Source organism: Tripterygium wilfordii, chromosome 7, assembly GCF_013401445.1.
Source record: "Tripterygium wilfordii isolate XIE 37 chromosome 7, ASM1340144v1, whole genome shotgun sequence".
NCBI classification, from domain to species: Eukaryota; Viridiplantae; Streptophyta; class Magnoliopsida; order Celastrales; family Celastraceae; genus Tripterygium; species Tripterygium wilfordii.
In genome coordinates this window covers 12,953,127-12,971,623 of record NC_052238.1, presented here as the reverse complement: position 1 = coordinate 12,971,623, position 18,497 = coordinate 12,953,127, and the positions used below count along the sequence as shown (strand labels likewise).

Genomic DNA, 18,497 nt, shown 5'->3' with positions numbered 1-18,497 from the left:
GTTTCATAGGCCCACATGCTTACAAAAAATTCAAAACTTGTTTCTTGGACCCATAGGCATACAAAAATCCTAAGGCCCACCTCTTGGACCGTAAGCCTATAAAAATTCAAACCTAAACCCAAAAGATCTAAACCCTATAAAATATCTAAAAAATAGGATAATTAAATAAATAATAAACAAAAGAAAATCCTTAAGAAGGAAAGGTGGTTCCTTTATTAGGGTTTCACAAAAATAAGGAAAAGACAAAAATGTAAGTCTTGAGGGTTTTAGAGGAGAGAAAAATAGGGTTTTTGGGGGCATTTTGGGATTTTTTAGAATAAAGATAAGTTAAAGAGGACTAGGGGAGAGCCAACAATAGGGGAGGCAGCCGCACAACACAACAAAGAGAGGAGAAAAGGGAGTAAGGGAGAGAAAAAGAGGAGAGAAAGGGGAAGGTAGCGGACATTTAAAAAAAAAAAGGGATTTGGTTTCTTTGGAGAGAAAATCGAGAGAGAGCAGGGGAGATGGGAATGACAATAGAGATTTCAATACAAAGCTATGATTAGTGGTAGAGAAACCGGGAGAGCTAGAGCCAAATCGCCAAATTGAGAGGAAAAGAATGAACCAAAGTATCGCATGAAGCAAGAAAGAAGGAGAAGGGAGAACGGTCGTGAACCAGAGAAGAAGTAGGGAAAACGAGTTTTAGTTCTTCAAGGGTAACGACTACAATAAACCCATCTTCAATTTGATTCCATTTTTTGGTTCTGTATTTCTCTGATTCTTCTTCGGCTTCTTTGTGTTTCATTGATCTGTTCTTGTTTCTAATGTTTGCGTGAGGTATGACATTGGATTCGATTGAAACAGGTTTTGTTTGTTGCGTGTGGCTAGTTCGGTTTGAGATTCTGGTAGATGTAGTTGATTTCCTTGAATGAAATTGCTCTGGTTCTTTTGATTTTTCTTTAGTTTCTATGATCTCTCGGGCTATATACCTCAATATTATCTTGCTGTTGTTGCCTATACAAAACCAGGTGCTCAATATTATAATGTTGCTACCTCAATATTATGTTGTTCTTTAGTTTCTTTTGAGTGTTCTTTTGATTGTTGCTGTTGCGGTTACTACCTCAATATATACCTCAATATATACCTTTGCTGTAATGCCTATGGTCACCAATTTTTATTTTTATTTTTATTTTTTTTGTTTGTTGCATATGTTGGTCATGTATGATTGTTCTCTATGCTCGTATTCTCTGTTCCTTTCGGTTCTCAGGTTCATGGTTTTGTTTGCTTGCATATGTCGAATTGTGACCAATGTTGGAGACCAAAATAGTATTAGTCGCTTCTATGCTGAAGCACCAGTTCAAATTTCCATAGAAGCTTCTCCAACTAAATTGGTTTTTGATGAGATTGACCAGAAGCAGAGTTTCACCATTACAATAACTCCAATTGAAGATGCTAAAACTTATTTTGGGGACAGTTATGCATTTCAGCATTTGGGTGGTACAGATGGAGTTATAGTCACTATGAAGTAAGAAGTACTATAGTAGTCTCTTTATCTTAAAGAAAACTCTGTTAGGCATCGAAACAGACAAAAGTTTTAGCTTCTTGTCAAAATGTTCTTCAATCATTACAAATTGTATCGTTACTTGAGGACTATCAAAAGGTTTTACTTCATAATAAAGGGTGGTGTGAGGATGGATTTATGGTGTCACTTTGTTGCAATGGAGGTCATCGAGCTCATTGCTAACACCATAATTCCACACTAAAAGACCAATTTACCATAACTCTACCATACTCATTCCATAAATTCCTTAATAACCAATAATCAAGCCACACAATAGATGACTATACAATTAACTCAAGTAATTATGGAAATCATAAATTGGATGTTCACGACTTCCATACGAGCATGCCAAATTGAACCCCTAACCTATCGTTGTTGAATGCTTAGAACATAACACACCATATATTATGAATTAATGTTCCTCCTTGGGGCTTAACTTAATTATCAAACTAGATTCACAATCCAAGTTTATAAAATCACAATTATAGCATCTACTCATTTACATATATCCAAATCATAACTGTCACAAAATCAAAATAGAGGTAGCGAAACTACGAATCTATGACCATACCTTGAACAATCGAACATCGCTTCAGCCTTTGGGATTAGAGACTATAAAATAGAACTACCTACTCATGAAATTGAAGATAAACATCTAATTTATTGTCATCTAAATTAGTAATTACATAAAATGAAAGAGAGAAACTAAGAAAAATAAAGAAATCTAGAGTGTGAAACTAACCTAAACTACTTTATAACTATGGAGGCTTGAGAGAATGTATGAGGGAAAAAACCTTAGAATAGAGTTTTTACCTCTTTCTTACATGTTAAAATACCTATCTACCTTTACAAAGTTGATTCCCATTGGTTACAAAATTTTAATGACCAAAAATTTCTTAAAAACTATTTTGGAGTGTAGATTTACGACAGCTAGTGTCTGGACGGATTTGGATTTGTCTCAATTGCATATTTTACCCAAGTGCTCGAATGGCATTATTCGTCCGTCTGGACGGTGATCGACGCCAAAGTATGTGTGTATCTACCCCAAGTGTAGGGTATTGGTAAGTAATAAACTGGTGAGTCCAGTATCGATCAACGAGGAAATAATGGAAATTTGGTGGTGAATGATATGCAAATGACTAGCTAACACTACTAAATGCAATGAATATCAAAATAAAGACAAGTAATAAAAATGGCCGAATGACTTGGTAGCACAAATGATTTTGTAATCAAAGTAAGCACGAATTGGATTTAAAACAATTAATTAAAAACCTAGCCCCTAATCCGTCCCGGTGGCTACTCAGTTCTCATACTCAAGGTATCATCGCAAACACACACAACCATACACAATGCATTGTGTGATACTATCAATCATGCATATGCAAAGAGAATTGAGATATAAGACTTCTATTCATACATGGAGGCCATCGGGTCTCTTAGCCTACGATGAACGTAAAGGGATAAGCACCTAATAATATGGATTAATGTTCCCCCTTGGGGCTCGGCTTAGCTAACACCCTAGTTTCACACTTAAAGATAAATTAACCATAACTCTCTCATATACATTCCTCAATTAACTCAAAACTCCATCATCAATACACATAATTAATAGCTATGCAATGGAATACTCAATTAATTAAGGAAATCATGCATTGGGGTTTAACACTTCTCATTCAAGCACATCAAATTAAATCCCTAGACTAGAAAATCTAATAATAAAATCATTGTCATTCTATTTCACCCTAAAACAAAACTATCACGAAATTAAAAGAGAGGGATCGAAGCTACGACCCTTTGAGCATAACTTGAGTAATCGAAACCTTGCACCCACCGTTCGGGACTAGAGACTAGAAAGGGAACTTAGCCACTCATTATAATGAGAAGAAACATCAATTTTATAGATGAAAACCAATGTTTACAATCAAAATCACAAGAACTAAGCAACACCCTAGAGAGAGAAAGAGAGAAACTACAATGCAGGCTAGATGTTCCCGTGTGGAATGAATGAGGTCGAAAACCAAATCTTAGGGTTTTCCCCTCTTTTTACAATGAAAAATACCTAACTATCCATATACAATCGTCCCCCATTGGTTACATATAAGATTTACCCCAAATGCCCCTGAAATTTCAGTGTAGAAAGTTGCAGAATCGTGACAAGTGTCCAGACGCTTGGTGGAGGTGTCCAGACACTTTATGCATGTTGAGATTTTGGAAGCCTCTAACTCTTTTGTGAAGGAAGTGTCTGGACGACATTACTAGGTTTCTGAACAATAGTGTCCGAATAGACGTATTTGGTGTCCGGACACCGGATGAATTTCCAACTCCTTTCTTCAACTCCAAACATCTCCAATTCAGTCATTTTAACCTGATTTTCTGCAAAACCAATGAGAGGCAACTGTAAGAGTAAAATTAACTAAATTAAACATAAATACACTAATTAAGTGCTAGAACATCCTAATTAAAGGATATTATGACGTCAAAATAGAGGTCCGGCCAGATGACATTATTCACAACATTGTAAAAAGTCTCCAAAATGCCCAACTTAGGTCCATTTCATACAAAATCAAAGGGAAACACTTGTAAGAACAAAAGTTATATAAATTAAAACACACATAATAACATTAACTAAACACTAGAACTTGCCTCTGATGAAAGGGCGGAACCCTAACAACCCAACATAAGATACTTTTCAAGATAGATGACAACTACAGAAAGGATACCATAGAACCCTAACAAGGTAGGCCTAAGCACATAACAAAATAGTGCTAATATACTAGACATTGCAGTCATACTTATTTGTCTCGGAGACCCTTCAATTTTGCTTTCATATTCTTGGAATTATCTTCCAAGATAGCCATGCGATGCTGTAATTTTTTTGTCTCATTTTCAAGCTACCTCTCTATGTCTACCTTCTAGGCATCCCGTCACTTCTGGAGCATTGACATTGGTTCTACCTCTCAATAAATTTTTTTATTTGGATAGATCTTGATTCAATCTTTGAAGTTTAAGAATCTTATATTGGAAGCAAGATACCCTTTACAAAATCATCATGTTGGCTTTATAGCAGTTCCTTGGTTGGGGTAGACAATAGTATGCTATCTCAGTGTCCCAGAAGGTTGCAGTATAACTATCAAAAATATCTTTAGCCATCTTCCAAGCCTTATTAGCTTTTGGCACTCTGGAGCCTTGTCTCGTTGGTCTTTCCACTTCAAATTCAGTCGTGTGTGTTAGTTGTACTTCAATCGAAACAAGCTCTAGAATATTTACCTTACTTGTGACACGCTTAGCTATCCTCTCTCTTTGACATGTGTTTTCTTCTTCTCAAAGGGAACTAAAATTGTCTTTCATTTTCCCACCAATTGAAGCTATTCTTCTAATCTTGGAGTTTTGATCCTAATAGGTGGCAATGACCTGGGGCGTCCAAACTCCCTAATTCATGCTTTCACCGCTTTCTTTATGAGTTCAACAGTCGTACCTTCTACTGTTAGTTATACCAAAAAAGCTTATAAAAGTTTGTTTTGCAACTTGCATATCACGATAGGATGTCTGGCCCATGGAGGGTGTCTGGACAAGTTAGCATTTCCAGTCTTGGACTAGACATTGCAGTCATACTTATTTGTCTTGAAGACCCTTCAATTCCTCTTTCATATTCTTGGAATTATCTTCCAAGATAGCCATGCGATGCTGTAATTTCTGAGTCTCATTTTCATGCTGCCTCTCTCTGTCTACCTTCTAGGCATCCCACCACTTCTGGAGCGTTGACAATGGTTAGACACCTTAATACATTTTTTTATTTGGATAGATCTTGATTCAATCTTTGCAGTTCAAGAATCTTATATTGGAAGCGAGATACCCTTTTCAAAACCAGAATGTTGGCCTTCTAGCAGTTCCTTGGATGGGGTAGACAAGAGTCTGCTATCTCATTATCCCAGAAGGCCGCAATATAACTATCAAAAATATCTTTAGCCATCTTCCAAGCCTCATTAGCTTTTGGCACTCTAGAGCCTTATCTCGTTGGTCTTTCCTCTTCAAATTTAGTCGTATGTGTCGGTTGTACTTCAATAGAAACAAGCTCTAGGATATTTACCTTACTTGTGACACGCTTACCTATCCTCTCTCTTTGACAAACATTTTCTTCTTCGTAAAGGGAACTAAAACTATCTTTCTTTTTCCCATCAATTGAAGCTGTTCTTCTAATCTTGGGGCTTCAATCCTAATAGGTGGCAACGGCTAAGGGTGTCCAAACTCCATAATTGATGCTTCCACCGCTTTCTTTATGAGTTCAGCAGTCGTACCTTCTACTGTCAGTTATACCAAAAAAGCTTATAAAAGTTTGTTTTACAAATTGCAGATCACGATAGGGTGTCTGGCCCATGGAGGGTGTCCGGACAGCCCAGTGAGGTTGTTCAGACACCTGCTATTATGTCTTGCATTTCTACAACCAAGGTGTCCGAACAGCCCTAAGGGTCGTTCGAACAGCTTAGCATCTGTCTCTTTCCAAAAACAGCTCCAATTTGTCCATTTTACGTCTAGTTTCTACAAAACCAATGAAAAACACTTGTAAGTGTGAAATAAAACTAAAACACATAAAAATACATTAACTAAGTTCTAGAACACCCTTATCAAAGACATTGGAACCTCAATTTAGAGGTTCAATCACACCCCCAACTTAGACGTTGCTAGTCCCTAGCAATGCAAACACATCCTAGATAAATAAAACTTAACTAATAAAAACCTAACTCACTTTAGTAGGCATCACGGTTGCATTTAGTCAATTCAACAAGCCTTTAAACCCCTAGGTGACCCCAGTTGATGAGTTGTAGTCTCATGAGGGTTTACTTTGAAAGCACGATAAGTGATTCTTAAGTTCTCATATGCAAGATGTAAAGTTAGTCCCCCAATTTCCCACTAGTCAAGACATGCAAAATCATTGGACAACTAATCTCAACCAACTCAAAGATGTCCAAAAACATTTTATACTAAGAAAAATTTAAGTGCAATCAAACAAGACTACTCAACAAATTCATACAAGTAGTAAAACCTTGTTATGGTCCCTCTTGGTGTTCATAAATCCCAACCCCAATTGTAAATAAAAATATGAAAGTATCGTGTTAAATGAATGACTTACACAATTGAATTGAATGTATGTGTTTATGAAAGACAATTTGGATAGGCATAGTTTTGTGAAAGAAATTACCTACAAGAATAATAATAGCATCATGTTGGTACTAAAAATGATTTTAGACAAGCAATGGAAACTTTCTACGATCGGCTTGGCATAGGTACAAATGAAAATTGTAACGAAATATGCCATACAACTCATATGTACCCCGCGGCCCTAGCTATGTTTGCCTAGCATGCTTCTAAAAATTTATTTTGTTACAAATAATATTTGTAACACATACAAACATACAAGATCAAGTTTTAATCTTTTATAAATAATACTAGCTTGCTTCTAGGCGTATATCTAAACAATATTAAAACTAGATTAAGCATATAAACATCACATGAAGAAGGTTTAGAAAACTACCAACCTATTCAATATTGAAGTCCTACACTTTCTTCCATTCTTGAACGTAGGAAGCACCATCTTGGAATGCCTACGTCGTTTCCTTGGTATTCCCCTTGGTCTCCTGGCGAAAAGCAAACAAAATTCTCCTAGGGGGTGAGCCTAAATAGCTCAAGCAAGCTCTCTTTTCTCTCTCTAGAAAACTCTTATTTTTCAGCTTTTGGGGCTTCAGAATAATCATGGTTTTTCGTGGAGAAAGATATGTATTTATACCCAAAAAAAGACTAGTGTTTAGAGGAATCATCCCTTAATTAGAATAAGTAATTCCAATAGGGTTAGAATTAGGAGAAAAGAAAGTAAGGGAAAGGAAAGGGTGTTGTCACACAACCCCTAGGTGTGCGCACCAGTTGTGCGCTAACGTCCCAGTCCAGCACAATCCACTAGACCGCTCCCTTGCTTTTCTCCTTGGACCTACGCGTACCCTGTTGGGCCTGCACGTACCAGTCTGATTTCAAATCGTGTATTTGAATTAAATTCAAGCATGTTATTTTAATAATAAATAATAAATATAAGGAATTTGTATATCTTTACAAATTTAATTTTAATCTCAGGCTTTCTTTGTTAAGCAAAACCCGTAAAATTAAACTTATTGTAATACAAAATCTTCAGCAAAAGAGTACTTTTCATCTCTCAACTATTGGTCGGGTTTCATTTTTGTCCCTTAGCTTTTTTTCTCTTTTTCGTCCCCCAACTATGGGAAAGTACCATGTTTATCCCTCGAATAAATCTGGCCATTGAAAAATCCTACGTGGCATCATATTGTTCGTCATATCAGGTTTTTCCCAACCTCAATCTCACTTGAAAGGATGAAAATGATACTTTTCAATAGTTGAGGGATGCAAATGGGAGAAAAAAAAGCTTAGGAATAAAAATGAAACTCGTCCCATAGTTGAGGGACGAAAAGTATCTTTTTGCCCAAAATTTTTCCTTGAGTATATGAGCATAGCCAATAGTGACATAGTGACATAGAGATTCTTCCCTTAATAGGGTGTGAGACTAAAGGGGGGCTACCATTGGGACTCCATAGGACATACAAATCTAGGCTCCCGAAATATTATCCTTTATTGCCAAATCCTATGACTAGGAATAGTATTTCAATCCAACGTTTGTTTGACACCACCGGAACTATAGATGAACTTCCAGAGATGTACGATTCGTACATCGAGGCTTTTCTTATTTAGAAACTTATCCCTGACTGTGAGATGTATACGAATATATTCTCCATCCAACTCCTAGCAAAGAATCCAAAATCCATATTTCCCCATGAGCTCTTAGTTCATTTGTATCTATCCACTAAGCGTATTAGATTGACCCGTCGATCAAACTAAGTACTAACGCCTGATCCATAAGGACCACTATGCATAGTTTTTGGGTAGATTAATGTGAACCTCTTAGGTGGGTGCTTTCACCTTCGTAACCTGAAAGTACGTGAATGACAATATTGTAGGTGTGCTCCCACACCTCATTGGCATATGCCCAATCAATCCAGTATATCGACAATAGTGTGTGTCTCACTCATCGATGAATCAAAACTCATACGCATAAGTGTGAAAATGTTGACCTACTCAAGCTTAAGAGATATCGTACTCCCACAGCAATATGACGAATAACTCATAAATAGTACCTTTTTGGTTGTTCTTTCCTATGTCAGTCCGTCAATGTATGTTGCCTTACATACACTAGTGTACCAATCCAAGAATCGTCTCAAGTAGTCAAGACAAACCACTCCCTTGTTTGGAGATGTTCATACACTACAACCTATACCAACAAAGTTCCTAGTTTTGTTAATCTCGTTGTGACTAGTTTATTTTGGATGTAATAATGAATCTTGTGTCTATCTCTACCACACATTAATTGTATTTGAGTGTCCAAGATTACTATATTTAACATGTTAGACCTTTACAGAATATTCATATATAAATGAAATATTAAATAAAACATTTAAAACATAAATGCAACAATAAATATTTATCCATAAATGTTTTTAGGACACACTCCCAACAAACTCCCACTTAGACTAAAGAACATACTCCCTAAAGCATCCTAACACTCATTCCCTCCAAACGAGTCGTAAAGCTCTTCCAATAAGGGCTTTCGTGAATGGATCCGCCAAGTTCTATATTGACGCAATCTTCAGTACCTCCACTTCCTTATCAAATGGAACTTGCATTCTATGTGCTTTCCTTTACTATGATAATGAGGTTCCTTGCTTGGAGCTATAGCACCCATATTTTCACAATATAGGGTAATAGGTCTCTCAATGCCAGGAAATACCTCTAATTCCGTAAGAAATTTCCTAAGCCAAACTTTCTCATTTGCAGCTTTTGAAGCTGCCACATATTCAGCTTCCATGGTGGAGTTTGCGATGCATGTTTGCTTCACACTCCTCCAACTTATGGCTACACCACTAAGTGTAAACACATAACCGGACCTAGACCTTCTTGAGTCCTATTCCACTTGAAAATCCAAATCAGTATAACCCACTAGGATGATCTCATCACTATGGTATATAAGCATATAATATTTCTTTCCCCGAAAATACTTGAATATATGTTTACCTATCGTCTAGTGATGCATTCCAGGGTTAGATTGGTATCTAATGACTAAGCCTACTGAATGGCAGATATTAGGCTAAGTAAATAATATGGCGTACATGGACTTCCAACTGTCGAAACATATGGCACCTTAGTCATTTCAAGCTTCACATCTTCCGTCTTTGGACAGTCATCCTTAAAAAGTGGCACTCCATATCTGAAAGGCAAGAAGCCTTTCTTGGAGTCATACATTGCATACTTGATTAAAATGTTCTCTATGTAAGTAGCTTGAGAAAAAAGCCAATGTTCTAGTTTCACGATCTCGTATAAGCTTGATGCCTAGATCTTGACTGCCAACAAAGTTGCTACATCATTTCCGATGAGCAATATGTCATCCATGTAGAGAATTAAGAACACTATATTCTTGCCATCCAATCTTTTGTATACATATGAATCATCATGATTCTTATTAAACCTGTAGGATTTAATCGCCTGATCGAATCTTATGTTCCAAGATATAAATGTCTACTTAAATCCATAAATGGACTTGTTAAGCTTGCAAAACATATTTTGCTGGATCTCATCAATGAATCTGGTTGGTTGCATCATGTAGATGCTTTCTTCTAAATGGCCATAGTGAAAGTTGCATTGACATTCATCCCCCATATCTCATAATGAAAATGAGGTGATATGGTGAGAAGTATTATGATAGACTTAAGCATGGCAACAGGTTAGAAGGTTTTCTCATAGTCTATGGGTTAAGTCAACCTTTGGTCACTAAGAGATACTCAAAGTTTCACTTTAGTCACCCAAAGATAAAACATTCCAAGCTTGTCATCTAAAGATTTTTTGACACAGTTTGACCACTCGGGCAGATTTGGTGAAATTTAGGGCAGTCAAATGTTGATGTGGCACTTTGACTGTTAAAACACCGTTTGATATCGCATAGTTTACATGACGGTGTCAAAAATTCTCGTAATTTCAACTAAATAGTAACTAAGTACATAAATTAGAAAAGAAAACACAAAATTTTAAAGGAAAAATAGAAAAATCCTCAAGATCTCTCAACTTACAAACCCAGACAAATCCGCATAATAACAATTTATTAAAAAATAATAATAATTAAAAAATATTTTTTACCACTTCAACACTGCGAACTGAATTATCATGCCACATAAGCAAAAGAATAGTTTAATTTAGTGGTGAAAGTGTCAAATCAGCATTTAACTGCCTTAAATTTCACCAAATCTGCCCGAGTGACCAAACTGTATCAAAAAAAATCTTTAGATGACCAACTTGGAACGTTTTATCTTTGGGTGATCAAAGTGAAACTTTGAGTATCTTTCAGTAGCCAAAAGTTGACTTAACCCCCCATAGTATATACCCTCTTTCTGGGTATAACTCTTCACCACCAACCTTACTTTAACGGTTTCAAGCTTTCCATGTAATCCTCTCTTTCTCTTGTTGACCCAATTGCAGCTGATGAGTTTTATTCCAACAGGTACGTCTACAAGATCCCACACTTCGTTAGAATACACGAACTCTAACTCGGATTCCATTGCCTTGTGCCAATGGTCTACATCAATATCAAAAACTACTTATTCATAACTAGTGTGATCCGACTCAAGTTCGATAGAGACTGCCACGAATAATCTCAAAGGTACATGAACCTTTCAAGAGGTCTTGAGACTCTCCCACTACGACAAAGCTCTAATGTTGCATCTAGAATTTGTTTAGCTATTTGTTCATTCTCATTATTTTATGTTGGATTTGAGGTCGAACTATCGAGTTCTTGTTCTTCAAGGACAATCTTTCTTGGTTCACCGCTATTTATATCATTCGTGCTAATAAATACTTTCTGATTCTCAGGATTGTAGAAATAGATACCACCAGTCCCTTTGGGAAATCCTATCTAATAGCAAAACACGGATCATGGTTCAAATATAGTTGTCTTGTCTGCCAGTACAAAAGCCAGACATCTCTTAAGGCGTCTTTGGTACTTATCTAGTTGACCCAAGTTTAACTTAGTCAAATAAATCCAAGCGTCTAGCCTTTTGGGCCTCTTGAATTTCTTGATTGCTATTTTATTTGGCTCCTTTGTAGGTTGAGTGTAAACCAAGGTTTAGCCTACCAGAACATGCTCATGAAAACTCCATCCTAGAGGGGGATATTGCGCATGCAACACGAATAAGCTTTCATATAAACGAGTATCCTATTGTTGTTATTTCTTTATTTAAAATGTGATCTAGTTCGACGACTAAGCTAAGCCCCAAGGGATGACACTAATTCATAATATGTGGTATGTTGTGTTCTAGGCATTCATCAATAATTTCAAAATCTAATTTGACATGCTTGTATGGAAGTTTTAAGCACTCAATGCATGATTTCCCTAATTGATTAAGCAAATTGCATGGTCATCAATTGTGTGAGTTGATTATTGGTTATTGTGTAATTTACAAAATGAGTATGGTAGAGTAACAATAAATTGCTTTTTGACCGTACGTGGAACTAGAGCGTGACCAAGGGAAAATATTAATCCATAAGATTAGGAGACTATATCCCAGGCTTTCATCGTAGAACAATGAGCTCGATGGCCTCTGTAATTGTATTTAAGTCTTTATATTCAACCTCCATCAACCTCCATTGCACGTGCATGATAGTTTGATATCACACAATTTCATTGTGCATGGTTGTGTGTTGGCAATATTACTTGAACGTGAGAATTGAATATCAACTGAGAAGGATTGGAGGCTAAAGTTTTAATTAATTGTTTTCTCAAAATCTTTTTTATGGGAAGGATTAGAGGCTAGAATTTTTAATTAATTATTTTTTCAAAATCTTGTTTAGTTTGGATACACCTTTTCATGCTACTAAGTCATTTGGTCTCTTTGACTTTTTTTTGCATCATATTTGTTAGTCGTTTTTAGTTCTACTAAGTCTGCACACCATTTTGGTGTCAATCACTTGTTATACAAGGAGTTGGTTATCACCAGGTCACAAACCCAAGTTTCTTTATTTATATGTAAGCTGATATAATGAAATTGTACAAGTTTTTATAACCAATGTACATATTTGTATGAAAAAAGTACTTGTTCATTGTTAAAATAAATAAACATGATTTATCAAAGCTTTGACGTTTCTGAATCATTCCACCAAAGTGATCAGTTGCAGTAAGGTACATGGATCTGGAGGAGGTGCATGCGAGGGAGGATGTTGTTCTGGAACAATGCCTAGAGCAAGTTGAACACAAATTGGGAACATTTATGAGACATGAATTTGTTTGCCAACGATTTGAGGCCGCACTGCAATTCCATGAAAACCCATCACCGAATCTACAAGAGGCAGATGAAGTCGAAATATATTCAAGGGTGGTCTTACATGTTGGGCACAATGATGGTATTCAAGCAGGCAAGCAGCCAAGAGCTTTTCTACTTCAATTTTTTAAAACCCGAGGACGAGTTTTCTCCAACAAAGAGAAAATGATACAGGGGATATCATAAATTCGAGGGCAATGTTTGCCCTATTTTCATTGTGATTGACAACCAGAGGATTCGACTCATATGCACTAAAAAGAATGTCATAATTTTAGTTTTATTATTATTTTCGTATTATAAATCAAGTAGTATTTCTTTTATTAGAAAAGTTATGATTTAATTATGATTATAAGGGGTTTGTAAACCTAATATAAATAGGTTGTTAAGACCATTTTTTATAATTTAATAAAACCATAGAGTTTTCTATTTTCATACTTTCGTTCAATTTGAATTTCCCTTTTGTTTACAAACTCTTTCATAAGAAATATTTTATATTTGCCAAGCATTCAAATATGATAATTTAAAATTAATTATTTTCTTAATATGACATAATAAATATTTTTAATTGAAATCGGTAAATTATTTTTTGATTAATTAGCAATATGTTCCTCAAAATTTTTTTTATTCGAATGGGTCCACCTTTTTTTTACCCCATACAGTCCATAACTTTTAAGATATATTCTCCTAATAATAAATAATTTAAATTTTATTGACCAAAATAGGAAATTGATAAACAAACCCCCCCTATTTTAAACCCCCTCCCCCCTAGGTTGTCAGCATTTGTCTTGTCATATCATGTCTTTTCATAATGTCTCATCTCATATACACACATATATATAGATATATACTTTTATATATATATATATATATTATGTTTGATTAAGATTTTTTGTTTGGTTTTTTAAATTATTATTATTTTTTAAATTTTTGTGTAAAGAAAAGAGAAATTATATTTTTTTGATATTAATTTCATAATTTTGTAAGACATAGACAATAATTTATTCAAGTACATGAATAAAAGTTTCAGATGAAGATTTGATGAATCCATATGAGTGCATGTACGCATCTAATCGTTCCGCATACGGAGTCGCCCATGCAGCTGCACAAGTATGCCTACAGTGAACCCATTCGGGTGTGATGGGAGGCATTGGATAATTCCTTGTCAATCCAACTTTGACGTAGTGATTACCATTTATGTGCCCTATAGCAATGGCAACGCGTAGATAGGGTGATGGAGGAGCTGTACGTAGTGGTAGATATGTCCAACTCTCTGCATGATGAAGAACATGCAATATCACATTGTATGCAGAAGCAATCAATAGACCCATATCTGGCATTGTCATCCAATGCTCAAATGGTGTTGCAACATCATCTTGAAAAAAGTTCAGTGAGTGTTTAACACTGTATGCCCTCTCTTCACCGCCAAGTATTTCAACATATTGTTTCCAAAATGCTTCCAACTCTGCCATCAGGTTATACCGAACATTGGGCCATTCATCTTCCCCATGACCAAGACATACAGCTATCGATCGAAAGCCGCAATTTCCATCAGCTTTTACATCTTGCACGTCCCTGATGTAAGGATGCAGAATAGCTGGAAACTGATCAATATAGGATCATAAAGAGTAGTTTTTCTTTCTTAACATCGAACTTTCCTGTGTAGAGAGAGACTGAGTATTGTAAATTGAGGAGCAACTGTGTCTCTCTGGTTCATAAGATTGGAAAAAATCGTATTCAAAAATCTTCGATTCGGGGCGTCCGGATGAAGAACTGTGTCTATGAGGCTCCCGAGGCTGAACAAAATCACTCCTATCAATGACATATGCTGTTGGATTATTACGAGTGTTGGTGGCTACCTTTTTCTTTGTGGACGGACGCCCTCTAGTGTTGGTCTTCACAGCCGGTTCACGAAGAGAAGTTGATGAAGGTCTGAATATTTCCCTCAATTTCCTTAGCCAACTGACTTTTACATGTCTTGGCTGCTGCTTGAAATGTTCTGTGAACATTTGTACATCAGCATTACAGTCAATGTCATCCTCTTCAATCGACTGACATTGCATTAGATCAAGCTTTCTCCAAAATTTATCAATGGCATCAAGCGGTACAGTATGACCTTCGCTCACGTACATGGCTTGTTCGTGAGCACATGGTAGTCCATAGCTCCTACAAAGGTGACATCCGCATTTGTAAGCAATCTGTCCAACATCTTTTGATCGCTCAAACTCAATAAATATCAAATTCAACGCCTCGATTGAAACAAAACCACATAAATCCCGAAGGTGCGGTATATTGAATCGGTGTTGGATGATGGTTCGACTTCTCTCAATGCTAGCTTTGATAGCTATGTCCTGAGACAAGATAACCTGATGAATCCATGACATGGATCTCTCCAAATCTGACTGTGACGAGCACAAATATCTTTTCAACTTGGCATGCTGACTCTCGACCCTATTAGTTGTGTGGTTCCCAAAATGCAGATATCTGTCTGTCCAGGCAGATACAAACATCTCGTTATATGGTGTCAGCCACACATCTTTCAGATATTTCATCACTGTCGGGAACTTCTGTAAGACTACTTGAAGGCGTGCCATATTACTCATGTACGCGTTTTCATTTTCAGACTCAATCACTGTAGTCCACATGCGGTAAAATGCATTCCAAACTCTATTGTCTTGCATTGATGGCTTGCATTTGGTTAAAATGCTTTGATAGCTATGCCATCTACAGAGTAGTTTCGAAGCCTCTGGAAATACTCGAGCACAGGCTTTCATCAGCCCCAACTCTCTATCCGTAACGATAACTCGTGGGCTAGTGCATCCATGCATTGCGGATCGCAAACATTCCAAAGCCCAAGTATAACTGGGCTCTTTTTCTGAGTGTAAATATGCGAACGCTATGCAAAAAGTCTGACTAGTTGAGGTAACACCAACAATTTCAAGGAGAGGTAACCCATACCTGTTGGTCTGATATGTCGCATCCATCAACAATACGTGTGGGAATGCACGCAATCGATCTAGCGAGCCAGGATGTGCGAAGAACAAATCTTCGAGCTCATTGGTTGCATGGTTTGCTCGATAATCGAAAAAGTATTGTTTATCGTTGAGGAAAGAGAACACAACTTGCATTTGTGATTGACCCGATCTCTCAGAGGTCCTGTGCTTCTTACGTGCATTATATATGGTTCTGATGGTGCTCACATTGTTCAGATCTCGCTTTTTCAACTCCGCCAATATGTCCCGTGACTTGGCATTTTGTGCAGACATGTCAACCATAATTTGAATTTCAGATTCAGAAAGTCGACCGGGGTATGGATGTCCCTCCATATATAATGCAGGATCATGATTATGCTCCGCACACACCACCTCCAACATCCAATCATCGTCTAGCTTCATTTTCCTCCCTCTCAATTTGAACGGACATTCTATTTTTTTGGTGCCAGTCTGTTTCGTTGATGGTTTCTTGCTCTGGTAATTGCCACCGCGATCACATTTGAATTGTAATCTGTGTTTTTTGCCGAACCCACCAATATCTGATCTATTAATGATGATGATATATCCCAAGTTGTGTCCAGTTTGTTGAACCTACTCGATCATCGATTGTCGCGATTTGAACACTTGATCAGTTTCAAATTCACATCTATTGTTAACTTTGATATTATCGACCATCTCGTCCGAAAGTTCGTCTTCTTGCTTTATTTCGGCTGAGATAAAATCACCCTACAAACAATATAATTTACACTGAGTATGTACAAAAAAACAACAATATAATTTACATCAGTATATGTATTTACCTGTTCAGTTGAACAACTTGACAAGTGGTAGTCGAAAATATCACTAAAGTAATCCATATCCACAATAGGTTCAGTCTCCTTTTATCTCAAAAACAAACTACTTTAAGACTCTCTCTCGTTTTTTTCTCACACACTACTGCTATCTCTTACAGCTTCTTCAAATACTCTACGAACTCTTCTCAATTTATAGACATATATGTGTACACATGTACAGACAGAGAATATATTCTCTGTACTGTACAGAGAATATATTCTCTGTCTAGATTCTCTGTCCTATACAGAGAATATATTCTCTGTCTAAGATAGGGGGTTAAAGTAGGGGGTTTTAATAGTGCTTGGCGTGTACATACAGACATATATGTGTACACATGTACAGATAGAGAATATATTCTCTGTCCTATACAGAGAATATATTCTCTGTCTAGATTCTCTGTCCTATACAGAGAATATATTCTCTGTCCTATATATATATATAGCTGGGACAAAGACTGAATACAACTAGACAAAAACGTGAATATATCATTTATATATAAGAGAGTCTGACAAATGACAATAATGGGATGCATGGCATGACATGCTATTGATTTGACAAAATTGATTAAAGGTATAGGGGGGTTGAAGGTAGGGAGGGTTTGAATAGTGCAACCCACCAAAATATCATCAACTCTTGTTTTACTTCTAAATTTCAACAATATTGACATTGAAAGCGATAGACAAACCAATTTGATTGACAAAACAAAAATGTTAGAGATCCCAGTAAAATCATCTCAGTTATCCCAGTAATGGATCTTGTCCCTTGATTGATGTAAGTGTAAGGGCCCACAAAACATTGTGATTCAATCAGAGAGTGATACATCCACTACTGGGATGATTGTGATGCTTTTTACTAGGACCCCTATCACTTCTGTTGACAAAATCCAAACCCCCTTTTATTTTCCCACCTTTACATGCAAAAATTCCTCTAAATGAATCTCTCTTTCTGAGCGATCTACAAATTTGTTGGGATCGTTAAGAGATTGAAAATTTACATATAGAAATGTGTTTCTAATAGCAGTATGAGCTGACAGTAATAACTCAGTCGTTAGAGCTCCAATTGATAAAAAATTTTGACCTTAGAAAGAAGACTTTAATACCTACAAATTTACGTACCATATATTTTTGGAGATTCAAACGTTTCGGGGGTCAAATAAAGGCTCGAAGTTTGTCCATCAGGGTTGTGTTTTTGACATCATTGTGTTTAACGTTAATGTATTCGAACAATTATAACTCACTCGTTTGACCTACGTTTGAGACGATCTTGGTGACATTCATGATCCTGATTCCGATTACGATGAAGTTCATCATCATCGTGAAAGCAGTAATCGCTTAGCATGACAAGGAGCATTTCTTGGAGAGGAAGATCGTTGGACGATTTGAGAGAGACTTGAGATGGAAGTGGGGATTATTTATTGGTGATGTTGGAATAAGATCTAGTGAGTTAGGGCACAACTGCCAGCTCCTCAGCATCTCCAGTTCTTAGACGAGGCTTATTCGCGAGGAATTGGGGATCAAAAGAGAATGAAATGGCTAAAGTCCATTCCAGGAATCAGAACTGGAATAAGAAACCAAACCCGATCCCCATGCTCACCCAATAACTCGGTTTATTTGACCCTACAAAAAGCAAAGATCAACAAAAATCGCCAAACGCAAGATTTTTATTAATGACCCAATGATTTCTTTAATTATTCTTTAAATAATTTAATTTAAATTT

At 36.5% G+C, this 18,497-nt stretch overlaps 1 long non-coding RNA gene across 1 annotated transcript; it reads left to right on the top strand.

Moving 5' to 3' along the window:
* The first annotated feature begins 373 nt into the window (after nt 1-373).
* Nucleotides 374-1,685, top strand: LOC120001310. Its single transcript, XR_005468831.1, has 2 exons — nt 374-695; nt 1,247-1,685. It is a non-coding gene; the product is annotated as an uncharacterized LOC120001310 (long non-coding RNA).
* Nucleotides 1,686-18,497: the final 16,812 nt, after the last annotated feature.